The 17775-nt window shown below is 42.4% G+C and overlaps 1 protein-coding gene and 2 long non-coding RNA genes across 4 annotated transcripts in view; 2 read left to right on the top strand and 1 right to left on the bottom strand.

Moving 5' to 3' along the window:
- Positions 1-3108, top strand: part of LOC309511601 — a 54837-nt gene extending 51729 nt beyond the window's left edge. The window contains exon 2 of the long non-coding RNA XR_014210712.1: positions 1674-3108. This is a non-coding gene — a long non-coding RNA (uncharacterized lncRNA). The remainder of the gene's footprint in view (positions 1-1673) is intronic.
- The window catches only part of LOC309511574, a 144258-nt gene extending 134076 nt beyond the window's left edge, over positions 1-10182 (top strand). Inside the window, exon 2 of the long non-coding RNA XR_014210685.1 lies at positions 9221-10182. This is a non-coding gene — a long non-coding RNA (uncharacterized lncRNA). The remainder of the gene's footprint in view (positions 1-9220) is intronic.
- Positions 1-17775, bottom strand: part of LOC309511499 (retinoic acid receptor beta-like) — a 327730-nt gene that overhangs the window by 246074 nt on the left and 63881 nt on the right. The gene's annotated exons all lie outside the window — the stretch shown is intronic.

Raw genomic sequence — 17775 nt, 5'->3', positions numbered from 1 at the left:
ATCCACCAGCTCTGCATACACAGGGCAGAGTGGCTGAGAGGTTTCAGGAATATCACCAACCTCATCAGCCATCTCTTGCCCATCCTGAAGAGCACTCTCTGCTGGGCTAGAAGGAGGAGAGAAATCCTCCACTTACAGCTCACCCTCGTCAGCCGCCGAATTGTATGAGAGATTTCTTTTCTCAAGGTGATCGGCGAGCCCCATCTGAGAACCCCGTGATGCGCGTCGCCGCTCTGCCTCAGCACGAGCGGGACCTGAACCACGAGGTCCAGATGCTGAGCCCTCTTCGCTCGAGAAGAGGGCTAAACGAGAGCGGAGCGTTCTCAAGGGAAAACGCTCACAGTTTGTACAGGCAGCTCCCTCGAGAACTGCCTGTGCGTGCTCTTCACCCAGACAAAAAACACACAGCTCGTGTGTGTCACCCGGCGTCAGATATCATTTTGGCACGGGTCCGCACACTACTGAAAGCTTCTTCTCTGTGCATTTCATTTTCTCTTTCGTAATTTCCCTTGCGCTTTGCAGACAGAACAGTCCCTGAAGACGAAAAGATGGTTGTCATGTTTGCAAGGCGCCCTTATATACTTCCAGGTCGCACGTTAATCATTCACATTAATGATTCACGGGCTGTCGCCGATCATTATGATTGCCGTGATTTGATTGTGATTTCAGACACCTGTCACGCCTGAGGCGTTCCCCAAAGCGTCATTCGACGCAGTGCGAGTTCCCTTTCGAAAGGGAACTGAGATTTTACCTATAACAATACATAAAATCATCCCAGAACAATTTTCGATGGACTTACAATCAAACATCATGCAACTACATAATTATATGTTGTTTCTACAATATATGTGTGTGTCTAATATGCTTAGATCCCATATAAGTCATTTAATGGTTATAACTGTTAGATGTTTGAATGAAAGTGTTTTGTGTTTCATGTCAGTATGATCGTATGCTCTTGATTCAAAAGATGGCTTGATTGAAATCTGTGTAAAATGTTTTGTATTCTTATAATACTAATGATGTCTAAACTGTGGCATCTGTTCTCTCTGTTAGTGTTGGAGAGCAAGGAGATCACAGATAACGCCTGATTTATGATAAAAAGTGAATAGAGCCACCTCCTAAATTAAGCCAGTGTCTAATTGGTCAGATCTCTTCCAGGAGGTTGGACAAACATTTTGAGTTTAAAATCTTAGACCAGAACAAAGCTTTGAGCAGAAGAGAAAATGAAAAATTAGATTTGAAAACCATCATGGAGAAGCCATGACGGAGTGACTAGACAGACAAGTAACCATGTAGACGCGCAGAGACGAAAGAACCCAAATCAAGATCAGAAGAACGGGTTCAACAGCTTCATTCAAGCCATCATCTACTCTCGTCTCAATTTCCTTTCTTTTCTTAGTTTCCTTTCTTTTCCGTTGTGAGTCTTGGTTCTAAGTTAAGTTTTGCGGCAAGATTTCGGTCCATGTTTCTTCTGCAAAGCCAGCTTCAACAAAGACTTTCATTCATCCGCCAGCACACATCGTGATTGGCCGCCCCAGACATCAGGCACGAGGACACCCCTTTCACCCGACAAAAAGGGAACCCCAAAAGGAACACAGTAGCCTCCAGACTCTTAAGCTGAACTGGTGTATTGATATAAATTTAATAACCCTAAGGAACGATAGAAGGGTTAGATTAACCCTCTGAGGTCGAGAAACGCGCCGACGCGTTTTGCTGGATTTTTTTCACACAGCAGCAACATAAACTTAAATTACTCCGTCATTTATGGTTATACAGAAAAAAGAAATATAAACAAATAATCTGTGATATTTCTACTTTTGTATGTGTCCACTTACAATCAAATCAAAACATTGTGCTTTTGTAAAATAAAGAAAATAAACAGGGTGTGCGTTCTGCCTCTCCGTCGCGGTGAACTTTTTTTTCTTGAGCACGTCTATAAACTGAAACAAAACTCAGCGAATACTTGTCACACATTTATGAGCCATATACCTTTATACACATTTAAGTGTGTACTTTTAAATGATCGGATTCAAACTGAAAACAAATATTCTCTGTTTAAGTAATTTGTATAAAACCAACAGGATGTCCAGTATCTCAAACGCTTGCTAATTACTTTTTAATTCGACACGCCCACTCGCGCAAAAGAGATTCACATGCAAATCTCCACATGGGACGCGAACGCCCTCGTTACCTCAAACACAAAACACCAACAAACTTCACAAGTCTCTGCTTTTCGTCGAGTTTGGAAGACACGTCTGAGCTTACATTGGATTTACCCCCAGAAGAAGAAGAACGCGATTTGAAGACAAGAAAGATGTAAGGTAAGAAATTCTTACTTATTAGTTTATGGTATTGTTGCATAAACTTCACATTGCAGTTGAACTGTTGCTAGATATATGGTGAATATTATACTATTTAGACCCGTGTTTCCCGTTAAATACTGTTTGTGGATATCTGCTCAAACATAGATATGTATAACCATAATGTTTAATATTTTGGAGCACGATGGCGTTTGAATGTATCATATTTTGGAGCGCGCTGTTGGTTTTAATGTATCATATTTTGGAGCGCGATTGCGTTTGAAAGGAAAAATGCACCAAACATTAGGCTTTATGTTTTTACTATTATCTCATTTCATATCATCATAACGAATGGAAACATTTGAAGTAACATATGATAATCAATATATTTTTCTCTAGCGTAGTTGTTCTTGAAATCTTTTGGAAGATTTAATTTATTGTTATTATTATTTTATGCAGCACTGCGTAGCCTATGCCTACAAGGCACAACAAACCTGGTGTTCATTATATATTGTTGGAAATGTGTGTGTGTGTGTGTATTCTGTGAATTTTAAAAAGAAATTTTAACCAGAAAAATCTAAAATCTATTCCCAAAATCGTGCAGCCCTATAGTTTCTCTTGATATCAGTATGTTCACAGTTTTTTCTTTTTTTTTTTCTTTCAGGGACCAGATGCAACTGAGTCCTGCTGACTTCAACATTCACATGAGTCTCTGTACATGAACATGGTAAAGTGAAAATCAAACACCTTGGAAATTAAAGGTATGTACAATGTTTTTAGGAATGGCACAAAGGTCTCTGTCTTTGGATCATTGTTTTCAATGTGCTCTTTTGTCATTTGTATTTTTGGATTGTGTTGTGTTGTAAATAAATCCAAACAATCTAAAAGCCATTCTTTTTTAAATCTCCTCATTCTTTGTGCAAGGTTGCTCTGAATGACAGGGCCTGATAGCTCCTAATAGGGCAGTTAGGGGAGTGTCTTTGTCTTTCTCAGGTGTGAAAAGCTTACATATTCATGAGATGATCACGCCTCTTCGCATATGGCTTTGTCACACAAAACACGTCTTAGAAATTTTAAATCAATATATTGTCTTATCTGAATGAGCAGTCAGGGTGATTTTCACATAGTTTTGGAGCAAATATTCTAGGCTATGTCATACAATTTTCAAAAGTCTTGTGAAGAAATAATCAGTATGGGTTTCATGGCCTTATTTCAGTGAGAATTTTTTTTTGTATTTTCACAAACCACGCATAAATGTCATTATCTCAAAACTACAAACTTTTACATACATGCTGCTGATATATTATTGTAGCAGAGTTTGTGCTGAATACAGTGTAATTAGACTTTAGCCATGAAAATGTCACTAGTAACAGAAAAAAACACAAATGTCAGAGCATGTCAGACCACCTCCAGGGCCCAGAAAACAGCTCAGACCTCAGAGGGTTAATGATTGATGGTTCGTTCCAGGTCATGTCTTATAAGTGCATACAAACTTGGGATTTCATCATCTCACTCTTAAAACTCATTCTTTCCTCACTCTCTTTCTTTCTGCAACTCGTATGAATGTGTGTGTGTGTGTGTGTGTTTGTGTTAGATATTAGTTTTATGTGTTAGAATAATCAATAAAGTCTAGTTTGTATTTTAAAGAGAAGTGTTACTTGTGTTATGTGCTTACAAATTTAATGTCTTAAACTGCTGATCTAAGTTACCTTGCTAACAAATAGTATTTAACCCTCAGACGGTCCTCTGTCATTTCTGAGTTTCAATTTTCTGTTTTGAATTTCTAAAAATCACAGCTTCATCGGAATGTGACGAAACTTGGTGACTTTTTTGGCATTAGGTATGTGAACACACAAAAAAATTGAGGTCATGATCCGAGCATGCTAAGTGGTCATAAAAAAAATAGTCACACTTGTGGTCTTTGGTCAAAAATGACCCCCATTGGAAATGAATGGGAAATTGAAAAAAAAAACGATATTTTTTTTTATATATATTATTTTACATAAAGTGTTATAATTTAATGAATTGCATTTTTTTGTTACAAATTCTGAATTAAAAAAATGGGTATAAAATGTGCTTCTTATGGTGCGTTCACACCGGACGCGAATAGCGCGTCAGGCGCGAGTGATTTCAATGTTAAGTCAATGCAAAGACGCGTTACGTGCGTAAAAAATTCCTGCGGCGCGAATGAGGCGTAGAGCGCGGCGCGGTATACACGAATACGCCTCATTCGCGCGTCAAGTTCGCGCGAATAGCGCGAATTGAGCGTCTGGCGCGTTAAGCGCGAATGATTTTATTAGTGCTATTTGTGCATTCACGGGTTTGACGCGAATTCGCGTCTGCCGCCCGAGTTGAAAAATCTGAACTTCTGCGTCAATTCGCGCCGCGTTAACCAATCAGGAGCCTGCTTGCTGCTGTCACGTGGTGAAGTGACAGTTTATAATGTTATTTTATGTTTGGCCTCAATAAATTATTTTGTAACATGACTAAAATGCACAGCAAAGCAAATCTTTCACATAAAAACTCGATTTCAATATATGAGAGATACTCATTTTGTATTGAATGCTATTTATTCCATATCTATTCTAGATTATATGAAACATTATTATTCTAATGTAAAGACAACAAACACAATTTAGTGTATAAAAACAAAAATCACAGGACAGGTTTCACTTTTGGAGGCTGACTCCATTTATTATCAAAACAAAAATAAATGACAGATTAGGTGGGTGCGGGCGAGGGTGAACCTCGCGCCGGGCTGTAGAGCGCGGGCTCGTCAGGCAGCGACCACTCGAGGCCGAGGCCTTACGGCCTACGCTGTCCTCGTCAGGGTCCTCACCGTTAGGTCCACCAAACCTAGCTCCTGGAGCAAATTGTGAAACTCCTGAAACCCTCTGGAGGGTCTGGTGGACCCGAGTACAGCGACGATGTCCCCTACGCAGCTGTTTCTGCTCTCCAGAGCATATACGAGCGGTGACTCTCTCGATTAATGCTAATGCTCGATAAACATCTAAAAAAGATGGCCGCCAACGGGTTTCGAAACTTTCGCCTCTGACGCGCGTAAATTTTGCTTCAAACTTTTGTTTTTACGCGCGTCAATTTCGCTCTTGACACGCGAATTAACACAAAGTGGTCAAGCGTCAAACTAGACGCGGCAGGCGCGAATTTGACGCGCTATTCGCGTCCGGTGTGAACGCAGCATTAGCAACACAAGCTTCTCTTTCTAACACAATGTTTAGGTTTGACTGTAATCATAATGCAAAAACTAACACTTTAAATCACTATTTCTAAAAAAATATATATCTAAAACTTGATAAGAAATAGTTTTTGAGATTGTTTAAATATATATTCAAATCCACCAAAAAAAAAAAAAAAGTAAATGTGTCCATAAACAGCTGGGGAATTCACATGCCTCTCCATAGAGAGCTGTGGATGCCATCTAGTGGTTACACCATGGTTCTACGCTTTCTCTCCATACTCTCACCAGATGGTGCTAATCTGCTTAAAGGAACACTCCGACTTTTTGGGACTTTAGCTTATTCACAGTATCCCCCAGAGTTAGATAAGTCCATACATACCTTTTTCATTTCTGTGCGTTCTGTAAGTGTTATTTGACGCACCCACCGCTAGCCTAGCTTAGCACAAAGACTGGATGTAAATGGATAAGGTAGCATACTAATCCCAATAAGTGACAAAATAATGCAAACATTTTCCTATTTACATGTTGTGATCTGTATAGTCACAGCGTGTACAAATAACAAGGCTATATGAGACAGAGACCATTTTTAATCGTATAAATACTGGGAACTATATTCTCACTAGGCGTAGGAGCACAGCTACTTGGGCGGAGTGGCCATAGACATGTATAGAAAGGCTAGATAGCTTACCGGCGCTGAGAGCCAATGGGACCCGACGACGTCACACGGCGGCCATCTTAGGACAGGACCGCTGGTCCAGTTATAACATTAAAGTCTATTGTGCATGTAGTGCTGAAATAACTATATTTTGCTCAATTTTCAACCGATTTTCAAACGGCTTGGTGTGTCATAAACGTCAGGGATGTAGGCTATTTAACTGCATACTTGTGAAAAATTATAGCCACAAACGGCATCAGCACAAATCATAGCCACGTTAATAAGGTTTGTAATAAACCAAACCGTTTGTAAATCCGTCAAGAATTCAGCAAGTTACGAGCATTTTAGTTGGCGTATGTCACTCACCTTCCGTCCACAGCAGCAGGGAGCAGCAGCGCAGTCTCCTGACCTAAGATGGCCGCCAAGTGACGACACAGCTGACTCCGCCTTGAGCCATCTAGCCTTTCTATACATGTCTATGGGAGTGGCTACTTGGGCGGAGTGATTAGCGCAGCACGAGACGCCCTGTTGATGGTTCCGTAAACAAAACAAACGAACTCTCTGCTCCTCACCACAGGGCGTCTCGTGTGCTGCGCTAATCACTCCGCCCAAGTAGCCACTCCGCCCAAGTAGCTGTGCTCACAACATGTAAATAGGAAAATGTTTGCATTATTTTGTCACTTATTGGGATTAGTATGCTACCTTATCCATTTACATCCAGTCTTTGTGCTAAGCTAGGCTAGCGGTGGGTGCGTCAAATAACACTTACAGAACGCACAGAAATGAAAAAGGTACTTATCTAACTCTGGGGGATACTGTGAATAAGCTAAAGTCCCAAAAAGTCGGAGTGTTCCTTTAAAACATTTTTTTTTGAAGGCCTAGACTCTATATTAAACTAAAATACAGCATTAAAAAAAACACACACAAAAAAAAACACTATATATATAATTTTTTTTTTTTTTTTCAATGGCAAAAATAGACCATAAATATTGCATAAATATTAATAAATTCAATAAAATTATCTCAAAATACAAAATTAAAAAGAATAAATATTATAGAACAAAAATAAATTGCATTGGTTTTACTGGGATGGAGGAAGTTTCATTTTTAGGCCTCCGGTCACTTCTGACTGGGAAGGCCAAGGATGTGACTCCGAAACGAAGACCGTCTGAGGGTTAACTATAGTTGGATATTTATATCCGCTGCAGAGCTGATAATTACAGCCAGTTCAAATGAACCGCGAACGAGTCATTTGCTCGGTTGTAATAAGTGATTCTTTCGAATTCCCTATAAATTAATTAATAATTCCTTTGAGCTAAATTGACCTGTCAGAATCACTACAAATTATCTTAAATATATTACAGTATGGTCATAAAAGCAATGATTAATACACTGTCAAATGCTGTGATTTAATTAAATAAATAGGGAACCTGCAGTTTCAAAGTGAATGAGCTGTGCTCTGTTCTTCTACACCCACAAAAACAGTTTAAGCCAGTGACAGAGTGCAATATGTGCCCAATCCATACAAACTCCACCTCAGAAGGAGTTTTTGCTATAAAACCACAGTGCGTTTGCTTATAACTTGGATTGTGAACACAAAACACATCCAAGGAAAAGATGCCAGCAAGTCATTCTCGATTCAAAGTTTTTTTCCTCTTAATCTCTCAAAGGTTTTGAAAACATGTGAGGGACAGCAAGTTTAAAGCAACAGAAAGACAGAGGACGCATGTCAGAAAGATGCCAATGTCAAAAAGGATTACAGAGTCAAAGCAAACAGACCGCAGCAAGTCTGGCGCTTTCATGGCTTAGCTTGAGATGTGTCTTTTCTGTATGCATATGCATACAAGTATGCTCAGCCATATGTTTTCCTCACTATGTTACCAATTCAAATCAGATCTCCTACCCATTATCAAACAAAGTATGCTAATGGGAAAGAGCAGGTGAGAAAAGGAGAAAGCCATATGCATCAGTTGTGTCTTTGGGCTTGACTCACAATCTTCTTGGCTTTATGTTTGTAAGTCATCAGGCACAGAATTAGGAATCATAAGCATTATGGGACAGAAATGTGGATACTTAAAAGACGTTTGAACAACAGAGGATTTAAGAGCATGTGTAAATAGACCTACAATAAAAAAAAAAAGAATACAGACACAATTTGTATTTATTTTAGGGCTGGGCAAGTTACCGCGTTATTATCGCTATTAATTACTTAAACTATTAATTAACGCCGACAATTTTTTTTATCGCACGTTAACGCAGTTTTTTTTTTATTATTATTATTTTGAAAGTCCGTTGCTCACCGGCTCTGAATACACATAGGCCTACAGTCAAACTATGGGTCACAGGAGGGGTGGGATGTTGGTCAGCCAGCAAATAACCCTCCCAAACCAGCAATGGAGGGAGGCTTCGGCAGGTTCTCTCAGGTGAACAAAGGGAGACAGCGCTCCGCGAGTGAACGGCAAGCGCTCTATGGATAGTAACCGCATGGCAACGGCTTCAGTGCGCAGCTGCAGCCTTTTTAACTTGAATTAAAATTATACATAACTTTACCTGATAGGCCTGCGTTTAGTTTAGCGGGGATGCTCTGCCATGTGAATTTCCTCCTGCTGATGTCCTGATAACTATTTAGATTCTGGAAACTCACAAACAGCGAGGATCAGTCTCTCTTCCAATGATTTGTGCTGCGCGTCGTCGTGTGCTGCGCGTCGTGTGCGCACAACCGCGACAGTTTCACGGGAACGCACCCGCTTGTCGCTGCACCTTGTGCTCGACCACTTCACCTCACTCTATGGTGCGTTCAGACCAAACGTGAATAGAGCGTCTGGCGCGAGTGATTTCAATGTTTCAAAGTCAATGCAAAGGCACGTTTATGCGCGTCTGGAGGTCCTGCGGCGCGAATGAGGCGTTTAGCGCGGCGCGGTGGACACGAATTCGCCTCATTCGCGCATCCAGTTCGCTTCAAACTTTTGCTTTTTACGCGCGAATGGATTAAAAAAAAAACCCAAGAAAACAGGACTCTGATGGTAACTTGTTTAACAAGCTAGATAAAATGTAATGCCCTGGCAGTGGCAAATAGCTTTGGTTTAATATTTGATTTGATTACATTAATGTTTAAGTTGAGATTTACAAGAAATATTTTATTGCTACTGTGTAAAGGGAATACTGCTGGTAAAAAGCACATTAGGCTATTTGTTTAAAGTTTTTGCAAACCACATGTTATTGCACTTTTGTGTATATAGCAGTACATTTCGATCAAAAGTGTGCAATACACGACTTTAGAATTCATTATTAAATTTTGCGCGTAATAATGCGAAAATCATGCGATTAATCGCGATAAAAAATTTTAATCGTTGCCCAGCACTAATTTATTTATATATTAATTTCCAATTACACACGTATACTCACCCATTTCACCTATACTCAGCAGATTTATGAGCAGTCAAAATGATAATGTACATCCCTGTTTAAAATGCACACTTCTATCAAAAAGACATGCTGCATGGTGTGCAGTGTCCCATGAAACAGAAGTAGATTATGTATTTAAAGGGCAACTCTAGTCAAAAAGCAACCTAGGGTCTTTTTGTTAATCTACCCGAGGGAAACTTTAGTTTAAAAGCATAATTAGAATGGAAACGCCACTTTTAAGTTTGACCATATTTTCGTTTTCGGTCAAATTTCCTTTTGAATGGGAGTGCTTGGGGCACTTCTATGATAGCATCAAAAATCGCTATTTTCAAAAACACTAAGAAGGCTCGACACACACATGAAACTTTGCTTGAAGTATCACCAGGGGCTCTTCACGTGAACTCGAGCATTGAGAACATTGTTTGTGTACATAGAGTTTACTAAAAAGAAAGATTTTGAACAACTCACTGTAGCTGTGTCCGCCGGCATTTTGACAGTCAAAAATAGTCGATCTCCGAATGTGAATGAACTGACTCTGAATTTTAGTATTGCTTCTTATATGAGCATCCTTTTTCAAATACAAGGTCAATATTGATTTTCACTAATGACAAAACAACAAATTATCTGTGAATTTATATGGAACTAAGCTTTACTCTCCTCCCTGTTGCGTTGCATTCGGAGATTGACTATTTTTGACTGTCAAAATGCCGGCGGACACAGCTACAGTGAGTTGTTCAAAAGACCCTATCAATCATTTATTTATAGAGCACGTATTAGACACAACCGAAGTTGACCAAAGTGCTTTACAAGGAATAAAAGAAACAAAAATAAAACCAATATACATACATAAATACCAGACAAGCCAAAAAGCACTCAATAGAATAAAAGTGAAATCCAGGAAGACAAACTATAGAGTGTTAAAAGCCAAGGTGAATAAATAAGTCTTAAGATGAGATTTAAAAGTACAGATAGATGGGGCATGCCTAATAGAAGGAGGAAGGCTGTTCCACAGCTTCGGACCAGCAGCGGCAAAAGCGCAATAACCAAGTTTTTTAAGTTTTACTTTAGGAACTGTGAGAAGGCCAAGGTCACAGGATCTCAGGTTTCTAGATGGAGTGTACGGAATCAAAAGATCCGTTAAGTATTGATGTGCCAAATTATTCAGGGTTTTGTAGACAAATAATACAATTTTAAACTCAATCCTATACTTTACTCTGTCTCTGCCAGTCTCTGTCTCTGCCAGTGCAGAGACATTAAAATAGGTGTTATGTGGTCGTACTTTCGCTTCCCTTCAAGTAGTCTAGCGGTTGCGTTTTGAACCAACTGCAGATGAGAGATGGAAGCCTAAGAAATGCCATAATACAGAGAATTACAGTAATCAAGCCTAGATGTAACAAATGCATGAATAGCTGTTTCCAAATTACTCCTTGATAAAATGGGCTTCAATTTACTAAGAAGGCGAAGTTGGTAAAAGCATGACTTGACAAAAGCTGAAATCTGTTTGTCAAACTTTAAACTGGAGTCAAATAGGAAGCCCAGATTCCTGGCACACTTTGTGTTATATGGGGTGAGAAAGTCAAGATCAAAATCCAAAACAGTTTTCCTTGGGGCCGAAAAAAATTAACTCTGCTTTGTTTTCATTTAAGTTTAAAAAAATTGCTTGAAAGCTATGACTTAAGTTCGTTTAGGCAATCTAACAGAGGCCGAAGAGTATAAATATTATTGCGTTGCAAGGGAAGATAAAGCTGGGTATCGTCGGCATATAAATGAAAAATAGCGGCCAGGGGGAGCAAATACAGAGAAAATAACACAGGCCCAAGGATAGATCCCTGAGGAACACCACAACCAAAGGGTTTGTTAGTGAATGAGTATTGTCCCAAGTGAACAGTAAAACATCTATCTGACAAGTAAGAGTGAACAAGAAACAAGACTCCAGGCGTGACAGAAGGATATTGTGATCGACTAAGTCAAAAGCAGCACTTAGATCTAACAGGACCAAAGCCATTTGTTTGCCTGAGTCAGTGGTGAGATATATATAATTTAAGACTCTTAAAAGAGCAAATTCAGTGCTATGTAAAGCTTTAAAACAGGGGTGGGGAACCTTTTTCCTATAAAGGGCCATTTACAATTTTTTAACATTCTTTAAGGGCCATTGTAATGAGCAGGGGCGTTTCTAGGTTTTAAAAACATCAGGGGCTGAGCCCGAAACATCAGGGGCTGGGTAACAAGATAACATGATTCAATACAGAGAATAATGTATATTTTAGGCCTATATGCAGGGGGCAGACTGGTTAAAAAATTCAGTCCTGACACTGTAGCCACACCAGCCCACATTACCACACAAACACACACATTCAAATGTGAGGTAGTCCGGGGGGTTCGGGGGCATGCTCCCCAGAGAATTTTTTTATTTCTCGGACCTACATATGTGCATTTTAAGGTGTTTGAAGGCCAACATTTTTTGATGACAATAGCTTTAAAAGCATGTCAGTGGGCAGTAGCATCAATTATTTGTCAAGCAGATAACAGATTCTTAAACATGAGAATGAGGATAAATGTTGAAATGAATGATCCACACTACAAAATGGAAATGCAAAATGTTTCTGCTTATTGTTGACAATACACAATCACATATTCCAAACAGGAATGGCCTTAAATGAGAAATCTTTCAAGGATTATTTTGCATAGATGTAAACTTTTTAGCATTAAAGATTGGTTTCAGCAACTTGTTTCTTACTTGAGTTAATCAATGTTTTTGGCACTATTAAATCAGTTCAATTAAATTTCAATTGTTCACTCATAAAGACAGTCACTTGTCACCACCTACTGGCTTAATGATGCAAGTTGTGCAAACACAGACAAGCGGAGTGATACAAACTGTGAAAAGGCTGATGCTGGTGAAATATTCGAACACATTCGAGGACCTTATATATATATATATATATATATAGGCTACATATAAGAGTTAAATAGGAATACATTGTAATAATGTTAATCAAGCAGACTAATTCACACGACTGCACAGCAATATTTAAGCTCATTATACAAAGGAAATAATACAGATGTAGACAAATTGGGTTGCTTATAGTTAAAATATATATTTTTTTTTTTTTTGTCGGCCACACATTCTACTTGCTGTCGGCCACTCATTCCACTTGCTGTCGGCCACTTTTAGTCGGCCACTCATTCCACTTTAATACGCAAATGACAAAACGAAAGTAAAAGCAGCAGCCCCTCGTGGACGACTACCACACACACGCACACGCAACACACACAGTCGTGTGATTTAGTCTGCACACACACACACACAAAGTCCATGTCTGGTCCTCCGCTGTCTTCGTTCCGATCCTTTTATGCGCCCCGAAGCTGATCAGTGAGAAACTTGAAACCGGTACGGCGCGCGCGCCCCCGAAGCTCATCCGTGAGAAACTTGAAACCGGTGCGGCGCGCAGGTGACTCATTAACACTCGCGCTACTGGCCTCGCCCTGCTCTCACGGCTCGTGGACTCGTGCTGCTTGCCACTTTGCCTATTTTGTGTTTTCTATCACAGGAAAAGTAATTGCTGAGATTTTTGTTTCTGAAGTTTTTTTTTTTTTTTTTTTTTTTTTTTTTTGGGGAGGAATTGACTCGCGGGCCGCATCAAACTGTTTTGCTGTTTGGGGCCGGACGTTCCCCACTCCTGCTTTAAAACCTGATTGAAAAACTTCATTGATAGAACTGTTTAACTGGAAAGATTGTAATTGAGCCAGTACAACCATGATCTTTGATATAAAAGGAAGTTCCCTTTCAAGGGAACTCGCGTTGCGTCGAGATTTACGCTATCTCCCTTCGGTGCTCTCAGGGGCCGTTCTGCCAACCCCATCATCTTGTGTGCTTCGGGGCGCAGCGGTCTCCAGTGAATTCTAGTCTCAGACGAGCCTTTATCTCACTGTCCGTCCGGAAATGTAGCGGCGCTGGGATTCTTGCCCCCTCCGAGGAGGGTCTCAGAGCAATCGTTTTGGCTGTTCCCTGCCGGTGCGCCGCTTCAGGGCAACGAATTGGTCGCTTGAGTAATACCAGAGACCAGTCTCGAGAGGCTGGTTCTCTTAATTTCCGGTGGGAAGTGGTTAACACCTCACTATACGGAGCCCATTTCCCTTCGATGTCTTTGGGGGGCCGTTCTGCCAACCCCGCCACCTCGTGTGCGTCGGGACGCAACGGTCTCTGACAAGCCTACATCTCCGTGTCTGCCCGGAAACGTAGCGGCACTGGGATGTTCGCCCCCTCTGATGAGGGTCTCAGAGCAGTCAGTTCGGTTGTTCCCTGCCGGTTCGCCGTACAGGGCACCAAATTGGTCGCTTGAGTAACACCTAGAACAGTCTGGAGAGCCTGGTTCTCTTAGTAGATTTTTTGGCAGTGTGGGAACTTCTGCCAAACATATCTCAACAGAAACAGAGTGTTTGCTCCTGATCCCCCAATAAAAGACTGGGGTTGGGTTGGCACTCTCAACTGCAGCCTTCAAGGGGTAAGGCGGATCTGAGGACCGTTATTATTTCCAAGAAGGCTGTGGAGAAAAGGTCCTGACGCTCGAGGGGTCAGGCCAATGAGGGCAATCTCCTCTGAAGGGAAGCGGTTAACACCTCGTTATACGGTGCCCGCTGCCCTTCGGTGCCCTCAGGGGACAATTATGCTAACCCCGCCACCTTGTGTGTTTCGGGGCGCAGCGGTCTCCGGCGAGCACATATCTCAAGGTCCACCCGGAAACGTAGTGGTCCTGGGATGCCCGCCCCCTCCAAGGAGGGTTCCAGAGCAGTCAGTTCGATCGTTCCCTGCCGGTTCGCCGTACAGGGCACCGAATTGGTCGCTCGAATAACACCTACACCAGTCTTGAGAGACTGGTTCTCTTAGTAGATTTTTTGGCAGCGTGGGAACTTCTGCCAAACATATCTCAACAGTAGCAGAGCATCTGCTCCCGAGCCCCCACTAAAGGACTGGGGTTCGGGCTGGCACTCTCAACCACAGCCTTTAAGGAGTAAGACAGATCTGAGGACCATCATTATTTCCAAGAAGGCTGTGGGGAAAAGGTCCTGACGCCTGAGGGGTCAGGCCAACGAGGGCAGTCTCCCCCGAAGTAAAGCGGTTAACACCTCATTATACGGTGCCCGCTGCCCTTCGGTGCCCTCAGGGGACCATTATGCTAACCCCGCCACCTTGTGTGTTTCGGGGCGCAGTGGTCTCCGGTGAGCACATATCTCAGGGTCCACCCGGAAACGTAGTGGTCCTGGGATGCTTGCCCCCTCCGAGGAGGGTCCCAGAGCAGTCAGTTCAGTCGTTCCCTGCCGCATTACAGGACGACGGACTGACTGTTCAACAACAACTAAATCCAGAAGCCGGTCTCGAGAGGCTGGTACCTCTGCTAGAATTTTTGACAGCGTGGAAGATGCTGCCAAATATTTCTTGTTGGGTCCTGCAGACCATAGTAAAGGGTTATCATCGGGTCTCGCCCGCCCAGGTTTATGGGGGTCCTATCCACCGTGGTGGGCCCCAAGCAGGTTCTGGTAATGGAACAAGAAGTGAAAACCCTGTTGGAGAAAGGGGCCATAGAACATGTACCTCCCTCCAGCAGGGACACCAGTTTTTACAGTTGGCATTTCATCGTTCCAAAGAAGGATGGGGGGGTTGCGTCCCATTTTGGATCTGAGTGTTCTGAACGAGTCAGTCATTCAGCTAAAGTTCAAAATGTTAACACTGAGACAAATCATGCCACAGATCAGATCCGAGGACTGGTTTGTCACGATAGATCTCAAGGACGCATACTTCCATATTTCCATCCTTCCATATCACAGGAAGTTCCTGAGGTTTGCTTTTGGGGGCAAAGCATACCAATATCGAGTTCTTCGTTCGGCCTAGCACTATCACCCCAAACTTTCACGATCAGTGTCATCAGTTGGCCAGTTCGGCATCGAGATGTCGATCTCGCCCACAGGAAAGAGTTGCGGTTACGGCTAAACGCCAAAAATAGTGTGCTTTCTCCACTACAGAGGACCACTTTTTCTAGGCGTGGTTGGGACTTAATGTTGATGCAGGCATACCTCTCACCTGCACGTATAGAGTACATCCTGTCAGCTGTGGAAAGAATAAAGCTAGGCCAGTCACTCACTGTGAAACAGTTTCAGAGACTGTGGGGTCTGATGGCAGCAGTGTCCAACGTGATACCTTTTGGCCTGTTGTACATGAGACCCCTGCAGTGGTGGCTCAGGACCAAAGAGTTTCCCCGAGGGGCAACCCCTTTCACATGATCAGGGTCACGCGGCAATGCTTACGTGCCCTAGTTATGTGGAAGAAGCCTTGGTTCTTGTCCCCAGGATCCTGTGCTGGGAGCTCATTGTCGTCGCTTAACGCTTACGACGGATGCTTCCCTCACGGGCTGGGGTGCGATCATGGATGGTCGCTCGGTGCCCGTGGACGGGTCACCATCTCACCTGGCACTTAATCACCTGGTGATGATGGCTCAGACTCTTCATCCCTGGGCACCAGATTCAGGGAGCAGACATCCTGTCGAGGCAGGGGCTGAGGCCCAGGGGAGGGAGACTCCACCCCGAGGCGGTGGAGCTCATATGGACTTGCAGACGTGGCAGTTCAGCATTTGTACATGGTTTCCCTGATTGTTCTACTTCCGGGAGTTCTGGAAAACAGAGTTATGGGAGTATGGGTTTGGCCCCTGAGGGGGCCCAACTCATAGACTCGGGTCTCTCAACTGAGGTTGTTGAGGCCACGATCTCTCTAGAGCTCCCTGCACAGGAAACAAACCGGTTTCCTCCATGGTGCGTTGAAGCAGGAGCAGTATGGCGGCTTTGTAGCCTTGTATTAGGGGTATCCCTACAAGAGGTGCTAGATGCGGCGGGCGGTTCCTTTCCGCACACACTCATCGGGTTTAAAACCTACTTTTGGGCTTCACTCCTGGGTCCCAGGTTATTCTGTCTTTGTTGTGCTCGCCTGATTTCACACAAGACAGGCACTGGTCACTATGGTGGCGTTGGTATAGACGTTCCCATAGCGTCAATCTCGACGCAACGCGAGTTCCCTTGAAAGGGAACGCCTCGGTTACGACTGTAACCTCGGTTCCCTGAAGAGGGAACGAGCGTTGCGTCACCTTGCCATACTTCCGGCGTGCCTGTGATCGACTTGCTTCGACCTATCAGAAGTTGACAATGTTTGGTCTTGGGTGCGCTTTATAGCTTCCTGCCATGAAGTTACACGCCTATACGCCATTGGACTGATTTTACAAGTGCTTCATGATGCAATCACGCAATGCGTTCCCATAGCGTCAATCTCGACGCAACGCTCGTTCCCTCTTCAGGGAACCGAGGTTACAGTCGTAACCGAGGCGATTTGCAATAGGTCGAAAACTGGAGAGAGACGAAGGATCAAGATTAGGTTTTTTAATATATGGTGTTATCGCAGCATGTTTAAGGCAGACTGGAACAGTGCCCGTATATAAGCATTTATTAATGACTGATAATAGACCTGGACCAATTGCATCCATAGTTTGTTTGAGGAAATGTGAAGGAACAATATCATGTGGGCATGAAGTGGACTTAAGGCGATCCACAATTTCCTTACAGGAATGCAAAATTGAGTGGCTAAAACACTGACCATGTGGAGGAGTATAAAGGAATCTCTGACATAGTATATCCAGTTTGAGCCATTTGAGATCTAATAGCCAATACCTTATTTGTGAAAAAGTTTCTCAAACTTTCACAAAGGGAGACAGAAGGCTCAGGGAAAAGATTAACAGGTGGATTTAGCACAGAGTCAATAGTGGTAAAGAGGACATGAGGGTTTTGCTGATTTTTCGTAATCAGATCAGACAAATATTTACACTTAGCAGCCTTGGTTGCCCTCTGAAACGAAGAAAGTGAATTTCTCATAATTTCATTTGAGACCTGCAATTTGTCCTTCTTCCACTTGCGCTCGGCCCGTCCCTAGGTTGCATTTTGGCGAGAGTTACCCTTTAACAATTCCATTTTTTATTTATAATTTATTCAAAACAGAAGCCTTGGAGAGTGACATATCTCACTGCCTATATATTTACTGCAGGCTTAAAATCTAGTGTGACCACCACATGATGTATTAGTGTGTCTGTGATGCTTACGTGTGGTTATAAATTTCTCTGCCTTTGTGATTGTACATCCAGACCTCACCAGCATCTAAACATAAAGTTTTCCTAAATTTT

This window comes from Leuciscus leuciscus (genome assembly GCF_965113295.1).
Source record: "Leuciscus leuciscus genome assembly, chromosome: 12".
NCBI lineage: Eukaryota > Metazoa > Chordata > Actinopteri > Cypriniformes > Leuciscidae > Leuciscus > Leuciscus leuciscus.
Note: the sequence above shows the minus strand (reverse complement) of the source record. Positions and strands in the feature narration are given on the sequence as shown.